This window comes from Rhinatrema bivittatum, chromosome 14 (genome assembly GCF_901001135.1).
Source record: "Rhinatrema bivittatum chromosome 14, aRhiBiv1.1, whole genome shotgun sequence".
Lineage (NCBI taxonomy): Eukaryota > Metazoa > Chordata > Amphibia > Gymnophiona > Rhinatrematidae > Rhinatrema > Rhinatrema bivittatum.
In genome coordinates, this window is record NC_042628.1 from 82,308,236 (window position 1) to 82,327,507 (window position 19,272).

General features: G+C 48.0%; 1 protein-coding gene across 2 annotated transcripts in view; it reads left to right on the forward strand.

Annotated features, from left to right (window-relative positions):
* Window positions 1-4,024: 4,024 nt before the first annotated feature.
* Window positions 4,025-19,272, forward strand: part of LOC115075692 (phospholemman-like) — a 95,217-nt gene continuing 79,969 nt past the window's right edge. The window contains exon 1 of one of the 2 annotated variants that reach the window (XR_003852577.1): window positions 4,025-4,290. The gene's annotated coding sequence lies outside the window, so the exon portion shown is untranslated. Of the gene's footprint in view, window positions 4,291-4,332; window positions 4,600-19,272 lie in introns of those variants that run through there. The other variant, XR_003852578.1, reaches the window with a different exon arrangement.

Genomic DNA, 19,272 nt, shown 5'->3' on the forward strand with positions numbered 1-19,272 from the left:
AATCAGGTTTATAGTCCTTACTTTCTTCTTTAATTGCATTAACAATCTAGCTTTCATTTCTGCTAGCCGAGGCTCCTGGAAGGTATTTAACCATTGTGTGTCCTTCAAAATGCATCCCCAAATTAGTACCTTTGATCATAGAGTCTCACAACAGAACAACATTTCTGAATACTGTCAAACAGTGCAAGTAAAAGCTCCTGCAAGCCTCAGCTAGCAGGAATGAAAGCAGATTGTTAATGCTGGGAGTCATCACCTAGGAAAAAGATCTTGGAGTCATTGTGGACAATTCATTGAAATGCTCAGCTCACAAAAAAGCAAAGAGAATGATGTGGAAAGGAATGGAGAACAAAACTGAGGATGTTAATATGGGGTGAGCACACTCATATCTGCTCGCTCCATCTACAAATGGATAAAGTAGAACCAGGAAAGGTGCAGAGGAAGCCAACAAAAATGATAAAGGAATGGGACAATTCTCTTATGAAGAAAGGCAAAACAGGTGAGGGTCTTTGCTTGGAGAAGAGGCGACTGAGAAGGGATGTGAGAGAGGTTTATAAAATCATTAGTGGGGTGGGACAGGGAGATTAGAATCAGTTATTTATGGCTCTGGCTGTGTTTCTCAACCCCTGGTCTATGGTTTGGGAGCATTTTTGCTGGTTGCAGAGTGTCAGACGTTTTAGGGGGAAGCAGACCCATGCTGCAGTGGCCGCTCCCTCCCAGTCACCGGCAGCCACAAAATGTCCTGGCAGCGGCTTCCCTGCAGGCACCACAGCGCTGCACTCTGCTCTGCACCCGGATGCGGGGTCAGACTGCTAGAACCAGACTAAACCTGAACCTTCCAGCTCTGTAAATAAACAAAAAATCCAGTGGGATGGTGGCTATGCAGCCATGAAAGGGGGGATAGCATCTACGTCAACTGCCAGCAATGCATTTCTAGCTCCTACCTACACTGATCCTTTTTTCCTCCCCTGCTCAGGATGCAAGAAGCGTGCTCCTTTGTAATTCTTGCAATTAGAACAATAAAGGGGTGGCTCCTGAAATGGGGGGTGTATATTCCCACCATCTGCCACATTAGCCAGAGAGAGACCTCCATGCTGTTTGTCCACAGGAGAGAACTGCTCCTCCCCCACTGACTCTTATCAGTCAGCTTGTCCATGTCAGTCCAGGTCATCAGCCAACCAGTCCTTGGCATCAAAACATTTGAAAAACACTGAACTAGCACACACTCCATGAAGTTAATAGACAGCAGATTTAAAAGTAATTGGAGAAAATATTTTTTTGTGGTGCAATGCACAAGTGAGCTGTGGAATCTGTTGCCCAAGGATGTGATGCAGGCTGCTAGGATAGCAGGATTTACAAGGGGGTTTAGACAAGTTCCAGGAGGAAACGTCCATAAAACGTTAAGAACATAAGAAGAACATAAGAAAATGCCATACTGGGTCAGACCAAGGGTCCATCAAGCCCAGCATCCTGTTTCCAACAGTGGCCAATCCAAGCCACAAGAACCTGGCAATTACCCAAAAACTAAGTCTATTCCATGTAACCATTGCTAATGGCAGTGGCTATTCTCTAACAGGCCGATACAGTAAAGTGGGGCCGCGGTTACCCCGCTCCTAACCCGCTTTCTACTCACTTTCCGGCCGCGTTAGCACTTCCTGCGATACACTATCCCCTTTAACCCATCCTTACCGCCTCTTTAAATCACCGGGTAACCCCTTCCGCCCGCGGCATGTATATTAAATGTAAACGATCGAATTAGCTATTCCCTCCCATACAGTAACGCACGCCCCGACTATCGCTATTTTACCCTGGCGTTTTGCCACGCGTTTAACCTGCTAACTTACCGCCTCCCCTTACCCCTGTGTTAGAGGTAGGGGTAATGGTAGACGGCAAACTTTCCCCCAAAAGGAAACCTCTAAAAACCTAAAATCCCCTCCCCGAAGCGACTCGACATTACTTTTTGTTTTCTTACTTTTTGTTGCTTTCAGCTCCTTCCCTTCTCTGCCGTCCTCCGGAGGGGGCAGCCGGCGGTGAACGCGGCTTGCAGTGTTGACCCCTGCGCAGGTCCCGGTTCTCCTGGCTCGGCCCTCATCAAATTGTCAAGTCGGGTGATAGCCCACTGTTCTGTGCCCTCTCCAGTCACGGCGCGAGTGAAGCGAAGCGTACTTTCATTGGCCGTAGCGCCCGTCAAATTCGGGGGCACATGGACGGGCGCGCGTGACGCACGCCGTGACATCACGCGCGCCCGTCCATGTGCGCCTAAATTGACGGGCGCTCAGGCCAATGAAAGTCCGCTTCGCTTCACTCGCGCCGTGACTTTTGATTTGAATATCTCCGAGCAAAGCAGGAACATTCTGATCACCTTAGCTTGAGCGTGCCTAGGTTTCTCGGGGTATGTAAAACTAAGACTGGGACCAGTGGAATAATTAAAAAACAGCAGCCTTAGCCAAACAGGACGCTCTCCCATTCTGTGCCTATGAAAAATGTCCTCAATGAATTGGCGCGGGGGGGACCGCTGCGAGCCGTTTTCGCCACTGGCTGCCCCCTCCGGAGGGCGGCAGAGAAGGGAAGGGGCTGAAAAGCAACAAAAGGTAAGTTGGCACATGTCGAGCCGCTTCGGGAGGAGGGGATTTTCGGTTTTTAGGTTTTCATGGGTTAAAGTTGGGATCCACTTCCTGGTGCCTGTCATTTGAAATGACAGGTACCAGCGCACCCAGGATACTGTATAGGCGCTGTATTAAGCGCCTATACAGTAAAATGGGTTGCGCGGGCCTAACGCTTCGCCTAACGCTTCGCAGATGCGGCTTGCATTTGCATGCCATTTAAACAGAGTATCGAGCGGTATGTGATCAGAACAGTGCGTGGGGCAAACGAGGGTGCGCCCGGCACTGCCGCACTCTTTCTAACGCGGCCTTACTGTATCCACCCGTTAAGTGAATTTAATAGCAGGTAATGGACTTCTCCTCCAAGAACTTATCCAATCCTTTTTTAAACACAGCTATACTAACTGCACTAACCACATCCTCTGGCAACAAATTCCAGAGTTTAATTGTGCGTTGAGTAAAAAAGAACTTTCTCTGATTAGTTTTAAATGTGCCCCATGCTAACTTCATGGAGTGCTCCCTAGTCTTTCTACTATCCGAAAGTGTAAATAACCGATTCACATCTACCCGTTCTAGACCTCTCATGATTTTAAACATCTCTATCATATCCCCCTCAGCCGTCTCTTCTCCAAGCTGAAAAGTCCTAACCTCTTTAGTCTTTCCTCATAGGGGAACTGTTCCATTCCCCTTATCATTTTGGTAGCCCTTCTCTGTACCTTCTCCATCGCAATTATATCTTTTTTGAGATGCGGCGACCATAATTGTACACAGTATTCAAGGCAAGTTATTAGGCAAGTAGACTTGGGAAAGGCACTACTGCCGAGCTGCTGTAGGAAAGTGAGGTCTTATTGAAGCAATCGGACTTTGGCATAGGATAATGGTATCATCCTGGCAATGCTCTGGGCTTGGCACATTCCCATCGTAAGAATCTGGATTTGGTAAGCTGTGGTGAATTGTTCATAATGTTCCTTCAGCTCTGAAGACTGCAGGAAAGCAGATTGATATTAAGCTGAAACAATTTGCTTTTTTAATCGATCCTGGATGAAGTGAATGCATGGAAATAATGGTTAACAAAAGCAATAATAATTATATGAGGTGATATCTGTTTTGCATTGGTAGATTTTATTATGTTTAGTTTTTTAGTTCTAATAAAGAGTACGAGGTGGGATTACTACTCTGTTTATTTGTCTATTTTATTGTATTTGTATTGTACCTATATTACTTTATTGCACACCATTGTGATGTCTGCTCAAACGAAATTAAACGTTTGGAATTTACATGCTAACTTTAATTTCTTCCTCATCCTGGGCTCTGAGGCAGCTGCATATCCTGACTGATAGCCGGGACTGTGAAATCTCTCCCAGCCCCTCCTCCCCACCCCTGCTCCCTTTCTGACCCTCCTTTCAGGCCTGGGATGGAAGAGACCCAAAAAAGGGCCAAGTTACAGCACAGCTGCCCTGCACAGCCAGAGAGGGAGGGGAGAACCTGTACAGTAAACAAGGACTTGTTTAAATATCCTGCAGCACCCAGACCCGCCCCTCAGAGAGCAGAACCACTGTTTGACAGCTGGAGCCAGCAGGCACCCAGCACACCCCCTTCACCCTCCAAACCGGGGGAAAAGCAACTGGGACAGAGGATTCTTTGGTGGCCAGCAGCACCCCAGCAGGAAGAAAACGGTTTCCAGTGCAGGGTGAGTGTTGCCTGCCTCCTCTTCTGTCCTGCATGCCTGGGGAAACCGTTAGCAAAGTGGCAGCTGGAGCACGGGCAGTGGGCATAGGCAGTGGGCTCTCAGGACAGGGCTCGCACTGTAAGATAACACAGGCTGGGTTTTACTGGGTTACTTTTCTCTCTGTCATCCTCCCCACTCCCACCCCCTCCAGTCTGTTTTATTTGCAGAGATCAGCTGCTCTGTCTTCTTTATTTAATAAAAAGTGAGTAACTGGTAAATTCTATTAAAGTGGAGACACGGAGAGAGCAAGAAAGAACAGGAGCAGACAAGGTGAGTTGTAGCAGACAGAGCAAGAGAGACTGGCACAAGGGTAAGAGAGAGTGAAAGCAAGAAAGAGTATGAGAGAGAGAGAGACAGGAAAAGAGGGAAGCAGAATGTGAGAGAAACATGAGGGGAGAGAGCCAGGAGAGAGCACGGGAAAAAAAGAATAAAAGCAGAGAATGAGGGATGTGCTGGGAGAGACAGATAGAGAGACAGAGTGAGAGGCAGGCAGAGAGAGAGAGAGACCTCTGGGACACACGTTGGGAACCTCAATAATGGGTTGAAAAACCATTTCACATCACAGCTCACCCTAGCCCTTATTCAAAACCTCTTTAAAAGTTATCTGAGACATGTCCCGTGTTTTCTACTCCCTGTAGTTTACTATTATTATTTTGTAATGCTTTTCAATTCTTTTCTTCCCCCTTTTATTTTAATCATTCTGAAAAGTTATCTGAAACGGAATGAATTCTGCACTTATCTGAACTTGAATGTAAAGATTTGGAAACTGCAACGTAAGACTTTAGAAGCGGTTCCTCTGACCCACTGTCCTTCAGCTCTCATCCGCTTCTGCGGGCTGATTGACCAGTTTTACTCCTGCTATTGGTAATTCACTAATATTGATCAACCAGTTACCAAATTTAAAAACCATAGACTTTTAAAAGTCACCTAATACATAAATTTAAAAATCCTAATCAAATTTAGCAATCCTTAAATTGAAATATTCGTACTCCTTTCCAGCTCTTAAACTTTATCAGCTTGACAAATTGAGATATAGATAGCAGTGAGACAGTGCCACATGCATGATTATCCACCTGTCGGTGAGAGGTTGTATGTGTGCACGCAGAGCAAACAGCTCCTGGCTTTCAGACAATCTCTGACTTGCAGGAGCTGAGGAAACTCTCAGGGACATAGTAGAGCAGTCCAGCAGCCCTTGGGCTACTTTGGAGGAGCAAGGTCACCTGTGGAAGAGCATCACCTTGGTGTGGCAGGAAGTGATCCTGTAGCTAGGACCTGACCTCCACTTAATGCTTCATCCTCTGGCACAGAGCTCTAGAGGATGTGTCTGCAGGGGTCTGTGACCAGGAAGTAAGGGTTGTAGTGGGTGATTCGATCATTACAAATGAGGCTGGTGGGCATGAGGATCGCTTGGTAACTTCCCTGCCTGCTGCAAATGCAGCAGACCTCACCTAGAAAAGATTTTAGAAAATGTTGGTGAGGAGCCAGCGGGGAGGTTCTGGGGGCTAGATTTAGACTCTCTGGTAGGAAATTGAAATCCAGAACTCCAAGGCTGCATTCTCAGAAATGCTTTCTGTTCCACATTAAGTAGGCTGAGCTTCAGAATCTCAATGCATGGATAGGGAAGAGGGTTTTAGGTTTGATAGGAACTGGGACAGATTCTGGGGCTGGGAGAGCTTATGCCGGTGAAATGGGTTAACCTTAACCTTTATGTTTAGAACCAGGCTCTAGCACTAATCTTTAGCACTGAACTTATTTTATGAAAGTTGTCGAATATAAACTTTATAAATAAATAAATAAATAAAATAAAAGGAGATAGAGCAGCTTTTAAACTAGAAGATGGGGGAAGACCAACAGTGTTGCATTCGCCGGCTGTGGAGCCCGGCGGCCGACTTATAGAAACATAGAAATGACGGCAGAAGAAGACCAAACGGCCCATCCAGTCTGCCCAGCAAGCTTCACATTTTTTTTCTCATACTTATCTGTTTCTCTTAGCTCTTTGGTTCTATTTCCCTTCCACCCCCACCATTAATGTAGAGAGCAGTGATGGAGCTGCAACCAAGTGAAATATCAAGCTTGATTAGTTATGGGTAGTAGGGGAAGTAACCGCCGCAATAAGCAAGCTACACCCATGCTTATTTGTTTTACCCAGACTGTGTTATTCAGCCCTTATTGGTTGTTTTTCTTCTCCCCTGCCGTTGAAGCAGGGAGCTATGCTGGATATGCGTGAAGTATCAGTTTTTCTTCTCCCCTGCCGTTGAAGCAGAGAGCTATGCTGGATATGTGTGAAGTATCAGTTTTTCTTCTTCTCCCCTGTCGTTGAAGCAGAGAGCTATGCTGGATATGCGTGAAGTATCAGTTTTTCTTCTCCCCTGCCGTTGAAGCAGGATATGCATTGAAAGTGAAATATCAGGCTTATTTGGTTTGGGGTAGTAACCGCCGTAACAAGCCAGCTACTCCCCGCTTTGTGAGTGCGAATCCTTTTTTCTTCTCCCCTGCCGTTGAAGCAGAGAGCTATGCTGGATATGCGTGAAGTATCAGTTTTTCTTCTCCCCTGCCGTTGAAGCAGAGAGCTATGCTGGATATGCGTGAAGTATCAGTTTTTCTTCTCCCCTGCCGTTGAAGCAGAGAGCTATGCTGGATGGGGCGGATTTTCAGAGCCCTGCTCGCGTAAATCCGCCCAAAACCGGGCGGATTTACGCGAGCAGGGCCCTGCGCGCCGGGAAGCCTATTTTACATAGGCCTCCCGGCGCGCGCAGAGCCCCGGGACTCGCGTACGTCCCGGGGTTCTCGGAGGGGGGCGTGTCGGGGGGCGGGGCCGGAGCGCGCGGCGTTGCGGGGGCGTGTCGGCAGCGTTTTGGGGGCGGGTACGGGGCGTGGCTACGGCCCGGGGGCGTGGCCGCGCCCTCCGTACCCGCCCCCAGGTCGCGGCCCGGCGTGTAGCAGGCCCGCTGGCGCGCGGGGATTTACGTCTCCCTCCGGGAGGCGTAAATCCCCCGACAAAGGTAAGGGGGGGGTTGTAGACAGGGCCGGGTGGGTGGGTTAGGTAGGGGAAGGGAGGGTAAGGTGAGGGGAGGGCAAAGGAAAGTTCCCCTCCGAGGCCGCTCCGATTTCGGAGCGGCCTTGGAGGGAAGGGGGGGAGGCAGCGCGGCTCGGCGCGCGCAGGCTATACAAAATCGATAGCCTTGCGCGCGCCGATCCAGGATTTTAGTGGATACGCGCGGCTCCGCGCGTATCTACTAAAATCCAGCGTACTTTTGCTTGAGTCTGATGCGCAAGCAAAAGTAGGCTGATCGCGCTTCTTTTAAAATCTACCCCGATATGCGTGAAGTATCAGTTTTTCTTCTCCCCTGCCGTTGAAGCAGGGAGCTATGCTGGATATGCGTGAAGTATCAGTTTTTCTTCTCCCCTGCCGTTGAAGCAGAGAGCTATGCTGGATATGTGTGAAGTATCAGTTTTTCTTCTTCTCCCCTGTCGTTGAAGCAGAGAGCTATGCTGGATATGCGTGAAGTATCAGTTTTTCTTCTTCTCCCCTGTCGTTGAAGCAGAGAGCTATGCTGGATATGCGTGAAGTATCAGTTTTTCTTCTCCCCTGCCGTTGAAGCAGAGAGCTATGCTGGATATGCATTGAAAGTGAAGTATCAGGCTTATTTGGTTTGGGGTAGTAACCGCCGTAACAAGCCAGCTACTCCCCACTTTGTGAGTGCGAATCCTTTTTTCCACATTTCCTCTTGCTGTTGTAGCTTAGAGCGATGTTGGAGTCACAGTAACCATGTGTATGTTTATTGAATAAGGGTATTATCTCCAGGCAGTAGCCGTCATTCTGGCGAGCCACCCACTCTTTATTGACGGCCTCTTGATTTTATGGATCCACAGTGTTTATCCCACGCCCCTTTGAAGTCCTTCACAGTTCTGGTCTTCCCCACTTCCTTCGGAAGGGCATTCCAGGCATCCACCACCCTCTCCGTGAAGAAATACTTCCTGACATTGGTTCTGAATCTTCCTCCCTGGAGCTTCAAATCGTGACCCCTGGTTCTGCTGATTTTTTTCCTACGGAAAAGGTTTGTCGTTGTCTTTGGATCATTAAAACCTTTCAAGTATCTGAAAGTCTGTATCATATCACCTCTGCTCCTCCTTTCCTCCAGGGTGTACATATTTAGATTCTTCAATCTCTCCTCATAAGTCATTTGATGAAGACCTTCCACCTTTTTGGTCACCCTTCTCTGGACCGCCTCCATCTTGTCTCTGTCTCTTCGGAGATACGGTCTCCAGAACTGAACACAATACTCCAGGTGAGGTCTCACCAAGGACCTGTACAAGGGGATAATCACTTCCCTTTTCTTACTCGATATTCCTCTCTCTATGCAGCCCAGCATTCTTCTGGCTTTAGCTATCGCCTTGTCACATTGTTTCGCCGACTTCAGATCATTAGACACCATCACCCCAAGGTCTCTCTCCTGCTCCGTGCACATCAGCCTTTCTCCCCCCATCGAATACAGTTCATTCGGATTTCCACTCCCCATATGCATGACTTTGCACTTCTTGGCATTGAATGTCAGCTGCCATGTCTTCGACCACTCTTCCATCTTCCTTAAATCCCGTCTCATTCTCTCCACTCCTTCCGGCGTGTCCACTCTGTTGCAGATCTTAGTGTCATCCGCAAAAAGACATACCTTACCTTCTATCCCTTCCGCAATGTCGCTCACAAAGATATTGAAAAGGACCGGTCCCAACACCGATCCCTGCGGTACACCGCTTAAAACCGCTCTCTCTTCAGAGAGAGTTCCATTTACCATCACACATTGTCTTCTGTCCGTCAACCAGTTTGCAATCCAGGCCACCACCTCGGCACTCACTCCTAAGCTTCTCATTTTATTCACCAGTCTCCTACTTACCCCTCCAACACCTCCCTAACATGGCGCCGGCTGCCAGGTCCCTGGCTGCTGCGGGTCGGCCTTCCTCTCCGGCTCTGTCCACTTTCCTCACTGCCGGGGCCTCTCCTGCTTCACTAGTGTGCGGAATGTGCGTGGCTCCTGCCACAGTTTAAAGGGCCAACGGCGGGAAACCAATGCCGGCTCCGGGGGATTACATCATCGGTCCTGGTCTATTTAAGGCCCTTCCGGCTTCCCCATAGATGACTTGGCAATGAGTCTCCTTGTGCTGTACTCCTCGTGGGATCCTGTGTGCCACCGTTGAAGTACCTGCTCCTGTGACCTTGTTCCTGACTCCTGCTTCAGCCCTCTGATTCCTGCTCTACCCTACTGACTCCTGCTCCAGCCCTCCGGTAACCTCTCCGTCCTTCCAGCTCCTACTCCAGTTCCCTGTGCCTTATCTCTTCGGATGGATATCCCTGGCTTCTGATCCTCGGACCGGACTCCACCTTGCCTGCTTGCTGCCTGCTTCTGACCCTCGGTCCAGACTTCACGTTTCTTGCTTTTTGCCTGCCTCTGACCTTTGGACCATACTTCACATTTCTTACTTGCCGCCTGCCTCTGACAATCGGACTGGACTCCATGTTTCCTGCTTGCCGCCTGCCTCTGATCCTCGGACTGGACTCCACATTGCTTGCTCGACACCGGCCTTCTGACCCTCGGCTTTGCCTGGCCGTACCAAGTCATCTCCGCAGGGGCCACCTAAGACCAGCCGGCTCCGGTACCCAAGGGCTCAACCTGTGGGGAACGAGGGCTGGTAGTGGCGAAGCTCCAGCTGGCCCCTGCTCTCCTCCGGCCTCGCCTTCTCCTGAGCTGGTATTGTCTCCTCCGGCCTCGCCTTCTGACGTTGGTGACCCCTCTCGGGTAGTGACAATATCAGCTCAGACCAAGGGTCCACAGTCTACCTCATGGTCAGTAACAGATTGCCAAGTCCATGGACCCGGCAGAGGCCTCCGCCTTGCAGGCCATTCTGAGTCTCGCCCAGAAGATCCTCGAGCAGCAGAAAGTGCTGGAGTCTCTCACTTCGGCAGTGGAGCAGCTTGGCCAGCTTCTGGATTCCGCGGTTCCTCCGCTTAACACATAATTAAACTCTGGAATTCAGTGCTGGAGGATGTGGTAAAAAAATATCAATGCAACTGGAATTAAAAAGGTTTGGACAAGTTCCTGGGAGAAAAGTCCATAAACCATTATTAAGGTGGACTTGGGGAAATCCACTGCTTCTCCCTGGGATGAGCAGCTTAGAATCTATCAAACTTTTGGATACTGCCAGGCACTTGTGACCTGCCTTGGCCACTGTTGGAAGCAGGATACTGGGCTTGATAGACCTTTGGTCTGACCCAATATGACAAATCTTATGTTCTTATGATAAAAAACAGTTGATGCACTATGGGGCAGATTTTAAACCTCACACGCGTGGGGTACATTTGTGCGCGCTACCCGCTGCACACAAATGTACGCCTGATTTTATATCATGCGTGCGCAGCCGTGCATGTTATAAAATCCGGGGTCGGCACGCACAAGGGGGTGCACACTAGTGCACCTTGCACGTGCCGAGCCCTCGGGGAGACCAGAGGCAGGCGTAACTTATGCCCACCGGCCAATTGCTGGCGCACGATCCCCCGGCACAGGAGTCCCTGGCCACGCCTCCTGCCCCACCCCCGGACCGCTCTGCCTCCCCCGACCGGCCGCCCCGCCCCCTGCCCGCCCATTCAGAAAAGCCCCGGGTCTTACACACATCCCGGGGGTTTATGCGCACTGCCGGGCTTTTGAAAATAGGCCCAGTGCGTGTAACCCCCCCCCTACATGTGTAAATCCAGTTGGGTTTATGTGCGTAAGGCTTTTAAAATCTGCTCCTATATGCTCCCCATCATTTCAGACACCCAAATTGGTTTCATTTTGGGAACAGGATGTCAAGAACAGGGTTAAAGTTAGAATATTAGACATTTGGTGCAGTTTTTATGCTCCTGACTCGTAGAAATGCCCTTTCAGCTGTGTGTGCTCCTTTCCACAGCCCCTGTTTAGTTTTCTGTATCAGTATTCCCCAGCAACCAAGCCTAAGCCCCAAGCAGGCCTGAATTCTTTGCGAGATTTTCTCTAATATAAGCCATTAAGAAATAATCCACAGTAAAAATATACATTTTTTTCTGTGGATTGAAAATTGCAGCCTCATATTTTCTTCAGAGAAAGATATGAAAGTACCAAGAGTGGAAACTAATTTTAAATATTGCAGAGAAAGAGGTCAGAAACCTCAGCAAAGTGGAAAAGCAGTTACCTACTGCAAGAAAAAGAGGTGCAGCAACAGAGCTGTGTATTGGGATAGCAAGGGGTATTTCAGGGCAGGAGTGAGGTGCACTGTAAAAGAGCTGGGTGTGTGGCAGTCAGTGCTGGAAGGCAGGAGTGAGGTGCACTGTAAAAGAGCTGGGTGTGTGGCTGTCAGTGCTGGAAGGCAGGAGTGAGGTGCACTGTAAAAGAGCTGGGTGTGTGGCAGTCAATGCTGGAAGGCAGGAGTGAGATGTACTGTAAAAGAGCTGGGTGTGTGACTGTCAGTGATGGAAGGCAGGAGTGAGGTGCACTGTAAAAGAGCTGGGTGTGTGGCTGTCAGTGCTGGAAGGCAGGAGTGAGGTGCACTGTAAAAGAGCTGGGTGTGTGGCTGTCAGTGCTGGAAGGCAGGAGTGAGGTGCACTGTAAAAGAGCTGGGTGTGTGGCTGTCACTGCTGGAAGGCAGGAGTGAGGTGCACTGTAAAAGAGCTGGGTGTGTGACTGTCAGTACTGGAAGGCAGGAGTGAGGTGCACTGTAAAAGAGCTGGGTGTGTGGCTGTCAGTGCTGGAAGGCAGGAGTGAGGTGCACTGTAAAAGAGCTGGGTGTGTGGCTGTCAATGCTGGAAGGCAGGAGTGAGGTGCACTGTAAAAGAGCTGGGTGTGTGGCTGTCAGTGCTGGAAGGCAGGAGTGAGGTGCACTGTAAAAGAGCTGGGTGTGTGGCTGTCAGTGCTGGAAGGCAGGAGTGAGGTGCACTGTAAAAGAGCTGGGTGTGTGGCTGTCAGTGCTGGAAGGCAGGTGTGAGGTGCACTGTAAAGAGCTGGGTGTGTGGCTGTCAGTGCTGGAAGGCAGGAGTGAGGTGCACTGTAAAAGAGCTGGGTGTGTGGCTGTCAGTGCTGGAAGGCAGGAGTGAGGTGGAAAGTGTTCTAAACATCAAAATCACAGAACATATAGAAAGACATGGTTTAATGGAACAAAGTCAGCATGGCTTTACCCAGGGCAAGTCTTGCCTCACAAATCTGCTTCACTTTTTTGAAGGAGTTAATAAACATGTGGATAAAGGTGAACCGGTAGATATAGTATACTTGGATTTTCAGAAGGCGTTTGACAAAGTTCCTCATGAGAGGCTTCTAGGAAAAGTAAAAAGTCATGGGATAGGTGGCGATGTCTTTCGTGGATTGCAAACTGGCTAAAAGACAGGAAACAGAGAGTAGGATTAAATGGGCAATTTTCTCAGTGGAAGGGAGTGGACAGTGGAGTGCCTCAGGGTTCTGTGTTGGGACCCTTACTATTCAATATATTTATAAATGATCTGGAAAGAAATACGACGAGTGAGATAATCAAATTTGCAGATGACACAAAATTGTGCAGAATAGTTAAATCACAAGCAGATTGTGATAAATTGCAGGAAGACCTTGTGAGACTGGAAAATTGGGCATCCAAATGGCAGATGAAATTTAATGTGGATAAGTGCAAGGTGATGCATATAGGGAAAAATAACCCATGCTATAATTACACGATGTTGGGTTCCATATTAGGTGCTACAACCCAAGAAAGAGATCTAGGTGTCATAGTGGATAACACATTGAAATCGTCGGTTCAGTGTGCTGCGGCAGTCAAAAAAGAAAACAGAATGTTGGGAATTATTAGAAAAGGAATGATGAATAAAACGGAAAATGTCATAATGCCTCTGTATCGCTCCATGGTGAGACCGCACCTTGAATACTGTGTACAATTCTGGTCGCCGCATCTCAAAAAAGATATAATTGCGATGGAGAAGGTACAGAGAAGGGCTACCAAAATGATAAGGGGAATGGAACAAACTCCCCTATGAGGAAAGACTAAAGAGGTTAGGACTTTTCAGCTTGGAGAAGAGACGACTGAGGGGGGATATGATAGAGGTGTTTAAAATCATGAGAGGTCTAGAACGGGTAGATGTGAATCGGTTATTTACTCTTTCGGATAGTAGAAGGACTAGGGGACACTCCATGAAGTTAGCATGGGGCACATTTAAAACTAATCGGAGAAAGTTCTTTTTTACTCAACGCACAATTAAACTCTGGAATTTGTTGCCAGAGAATGTGGTTCGTGCAGTTAGTATAGCTGTGTTTAAAAAAGGATTGGATAAGTTCTTGGAGGAGAAGTCCATTACCTGCTATTAAGTTCACTTAGAGAATAGCCACTGCCATTAGCAATGGTTACATGGAATAGACTTAGTTTTTGGGTACTTGCCAGGTTCTTATGGCCTGGATTGGCCACTGTTGGAAACAGGATGCTGGGCTTGATGGACCCTTGGTCTGACCCAGTATGGCATTTTCTTATGTTCTTATGTTCTTATGTTCACTGTAAAAGAGCTGGGTGTGTGGCTGTCAGTGCTGGAAGGCAGGTGTGAGGTGCACTGTAAAAGAGCTGGGTGTGTGGCTGTCAGTGCTGGAAGGCAGGTGTGAGGTGCACTGGTAGGGCTGCACGTGTTGAGGGTGAGAAGGGCTCTTAGTACTAGTCTATTGATATGTATCAACATATTTACATCATTTCCAAGCTATGCACAGCAAAATCCCCTGGAATTTTCAATAGGGAATAAAGGCATTGGGGATGGTGAAGAATGCTGCAGTGGTGCAAGAGAGAAGAGCAGGTGATATCATAAGAACATAAGAAATTGCCATGCTGGGTCAGACCAAGGGTCCATCAAGCCCAGCATCCTGTTTCCAACAGAGGCCAAACCAGGCCACAAGAACCTGGCAAATACCCAAACACCAAGAAGATCCCAAGCTACTGATGCAATTAATAGCAATGGCTATTCCCTAAGTAAACCACATCCTCTGGCAAGAAACTCCAGAGCTTTATTGTGTGTTGAGTGAAAAAAAAATTTCTCTCATTAGTCTTAAATGTGCCACATGCTAACTTCATGGAATGCCCCCTAGTCCTTCTATTATTCGAAAGAGTAAATAACCGAGTCACATCTACTCGTTCTAGACCTCTCATGATCTTAAACACCTCTATCATATCCCCCCTCAGCCGTCTCTTCTCCAAGCTGAACAGCCCTAACCTCTTCAGCCTCTCCTCATAGGGGAGCTGTTCCATCCCCTTTATCATTTTGGTTGCCCTTCTCTGTACCCTTCTCCATCGCAACTATATCTTTTTTGAGATGCGGCGACTACAAATGTACACAGTATTCAAGGTGTGGTCTCACCATGGAGCGATACAGAGACATTATGACATTTTCCGTTTTATTCACCATTCCCTACCTAATAATTCCCAAGATTCTGTTTGCTTTTTTGACTGCTGCAGCACACTGAACCGATGATTTTAAAGTATTATCCACTCTGATGCCTAGATCTTTTTCTTGGGTGGTATCTCCTAATATGGAACCTAACATCGTGTAACTACAGCAAGGATTTTTTTTCCCTATATGCAACACCTTGCATTTGTCCACATTCAATTTCATCTGCCATTTGAATGCCCAATCTTCCAGTCTTGCAAGGTCCTCCTGTAATGTATCACAATCCGCTTATGGTTTAACTACTCTGAATAATTTTGTATCATCTGCAGATTTGATAACCTCACTCTTCGTATTCCTTTCCAGATCATTTATATATATTGAAAAGCACCGGTCCAAGTACAGATCCCTGAGGCACTCCACTGCTTACCCTTTTCCACTGAGAAAATTGACCATTTAATCCTACTCTCTGTTTCTTGTCTTTTAACCAATTTGTAATCCACGAAAGGACATCGCCTCCTATCCAATGACTTTTTAGTTTTCTTAGAAGCCTCTCATGAGGGACTTTGTCAAACACCTTCTGAAAATCCAAATACACTACATCTACTAGTTCACCTTTATCCACATGTTTATTAACCCCGTCAAAAAAATGAAGCAAATTTGTTAGGCAAGACTTCCCTTGGGTAAATCCATGTTGACTGTTTTCCATTAAACCATGTCTTTCTATATGCTCTACGATTTTGACCTTTAGAATAGTTTCCACTATTTTTCCCGGCACTGAAGTCAGGCTCACTGGTCTATAGTTACCCGGATCGCCCCTGGAGCCTTTTTTAAATATTGGGGTTACATTGGCCACCCTCCAGTCTTCAGGTACAATGGATGATTTTAATGATAGGTTACAAATTTTAACTAATAGATCAGAAATTTCACTTTTTAATTCCTTCAGTACCCTAGGATGCATACCATCTGGACCAGGTGATTTGCTACTCTTTAGTTTGTCAATCTGGCCTACTACATCTTCCAGGTTCACAGTGATTTCGTTCAGTTCGTCTGACTCATCACTTTTGAAAACCATCTCCGGAACTGGTATCTCCCCAACATCCTCATTAGTAAACACAGAAGCAAAGAATTCATTTAGTCTTTCTGCAATGGCCTTATCTTCCCTAAGAGCCCCTTTAACCCCTCGGTCATCTAATGGTCCAACCGTCTCCCTCACAGGTTTCTTGCTTCGAGTATATTTTTAAAAGATTTTATTGTGAGGTTTTGCCTCTATGGCCAACTTCATTTCAAATTCTCTCTTCGCCTGTCTTATCAATGTTTTACACTTAACTTGACAATGCTTATGTTTTATCCTATTTTCTTCAGATGGATCCTTCTTCCAATTTTTGAAGGATGTTTTTTTGGCTAAAATAGCCTCTTTCACCTCACCTTTTAACCATGACGGTAATCGTTTTGCCTTCCTTCCACCTTTCATAATGTGTTGAATACATATGGTCTGCACCTCTAGGATTGTATTTTTAAACAATGTCCATGCTTTTGAACACTTTTAACCTTTGCAGCAGCACCTTTCAATTTTTTCCTAACTATTTTCCTCATTTTATCAAAGTTTCCCTTTTGAAAGTTTAGGGGCATATGTCCCGGGGCTTGAAAAAAGGGGCGGGGCGCGGGCAGTCCTGGGCAGGGTGGGAGCGTGGACAGAGGTCTACAAAGGGCCTCTAGGCCCACGGGCAGGCGCAACTTGAAGAACAAAGGTATGGGGGGGGGTTTAGGTAGGGCTGGGGGGGGGGCGGGTAAGGTTGGGGCGTACATTTGTGCGCGTCGGGTAGCGCGCACATATGTGCCCCGCAAGTGCAGGTTTTAAAATCCAGCCCATAGTATTAGACCATTTTGTCCAGGTGGACGGTAGTATACTCCTATCACTATACTCTTACCCAATACACATGGGATTTCTACCCATATAGATTCTACTGAGCATTTAGTCTCTTGTATGATCTTTAACCTGTTGGACTCTATACCTCCTGGACATAAAGGGCCGGATTTTAAAAGCCCTGCGTGCGCCGGAGCGCCTATTTTGCATAGGCCGCCGGCGCGTGCACAGCCCTGGAACGCGCGTAAGTCCCGGGGCTTCATAAAAGGGGCGGGGAGGGGGTGTGTCCGGGGTCAGGGGCGGTTCAGGGCGGGGCCGGGGCCGGGGCGTGGTGCCGGCCCTGGGGTGTGGTCAAGGCCTCCGGACCAGCCCCCGGGTCGGGTGATGGCGCACCAGCAGCCTGCTGGTGCGCGCAAATTTACGCCTGCTTTCAGCAGGCGTAAATCTGCCAACAAAGGTAGGGGGGGTTTAGATAGGGCCGGGGGGGGTGGGTAGGTAGGGAAAGGGAGGGGAAGGTGCGGGGGGGGTGGTGGAAAGAAAGTTCCCTCCGAGGCCGCTCCGATTTCGGAGCGGTCTTGGAGGGAACAGGCAGCGAGCGCTGGGCTCGGCGTGCGCAAGTTGCACAAATGTGCACCCCCTTGGGCGTGCCGACCCCGGATTTTATAAGATACGCGCGGCTACGCGCGTATCTTATAAAATCCAGCGTACTTTTGTTCGCGCTTGGTGTGCGAACAAAAGTACGCGCTCGCGCAAATTTATAAAATCTACCCCAGAGTGCCACACCGCCACCAAGTTGATCTTCCCTATCATTGCAATATAATTTGTACCCTGATATAGCACTGTCCCATTGGTTATCCTCCTTCCACCATGTCTCTGAGATGCCAATTAAGTCTATGTCATCATTTACTGCTAAGCACTCTAACTCTCCCATCTTACTTCTTAGACTTCTGGCATTGGCATACAGACATTTCAAAGTGTGTTTTTTGTTTGTATTAACAACCTGCTTTTCAGTTGTTAGGGATAATTTGGGAATCATTAGCTTCGGTGATTTTTTACATATAGGCACATGGACTATGTTTGCTTTTAATGGAACCTCTCTGTTGGGATGCCCTGTTTCATTAATATCCTTCAAGGATACACTTCTCCGAACCATGCGCTGCTGAGCGACTGTCGGCTTTCCCCTTTTTTCTAGTTTACAAGCTGCTCTATCTCCTTTTTGAAAGTTAGTGCCAGCAGCTTGGTTCCACTCTGGTTAAGGTGGAGCCCATCCTTTTGGAAAAGTCTCCCTCTTCCCCAAAGGTTTCCCCAGTTCCTTACAAAGCTGAATCCCTCTTCCCTGCACCATCATCTCATCCACGCATTGAGACTCCGGAGCTCTGCCTGCCTCTGGGGACCTGCACATGGAACAGGAAGCATTTCAGAGAATGCTACCCTGGAGGTTCTGGATTTCAGCTTCCTACCTAAAATCCAAAATTTGGCTTCCAGAACCTCCCTCCCACATTTTCCTATGTCGTTGGTGCCCACATGTACCACGACAGCCGGCTCCTCCCCAGCACTGTCTAAAATCCTATCTAGGTGACGCGTGAGGTCTGCCACCTTTGCACCAGGCAGGCAAGTTACCAGGCGATCCTCATGCCCACCAGCCACCCAGCTATCTACATTCCTAATAATTGAATCACCAACTATGATGGCCGGCCTAACCCTTTCCCTCCTGGGCAGTAGCTCTGGGAGACTTGTCCTCAGTGCGAGAGGACAATACATCACCTGGAGAGCAGGTCCTTGCTACAGGATCACTTCCTGCTATACCAGGGTGATGTTCTCCTCCTGCCTTTCTGATCCAAGGCAGCACTGGGGCTGCCAGACTGGATTTGGGACTTGGCTACTATGTCCCTGAAGGTCTCATCAATGTACCTCTCTGTCTGCCTCATCTCCTCCAGGTCTGCCATTCTAGCCTCCAGAGATCAGACTCGTTCCCTGAGAGCCAGGAGCTCTTTGCACCGAGTGCACACATACTATCTCTCACCGGCAGGTAAAAAATCAGCTTCATTCTAGGCCATGGGAGTTGATATTGCAGGGTTCGTCCCTCTCGCCATTTTTCTTCAAAGGTAGCAGGTCTGAAGGGTCACTTTTTTGTAGATGATGTGCAGATTTTCTTGCTAATAGATAGAGGTGGGGGTGAGGCTAGGGGATCTAGGAAAACTCGATACAGGTTTAGGCAAATGGCTGAAGGAAAACAAACTCAGTATGTGTAAATCTGAAGCTCTGTGGGAGGGAAAGGAGGAACAGAACCCAAATTTAAGACATACTTAATAGAGGAATCTTGCTATTGTCTCTGGTTAGATACAATGCTTTCATTTGATATCCAGATCACTAGGTAGTTAAAACCATATTTCCTTATCTGCATATGATTTGGCAGCTTAGAGCCTATCTGACCCCTGAGAATTGAAAGATAATAGTCCACACATTAATACCAATAAGACTGGACTACTGTAATATGGTGTATGCAACCTGCTTCAAATATTACAAAACACTGTGATTAGGATTATTGGGGGCCTTTTTGGTAGGGATCATGAAGAGGTGACATTGGCTGCCAAGAGGGGCGGATTGGCCTGTCGGGGGATCAGGCATCCCCGGTGGGCCGGTCGCACTGTTCACATGGTATTCAGCTCAGCTC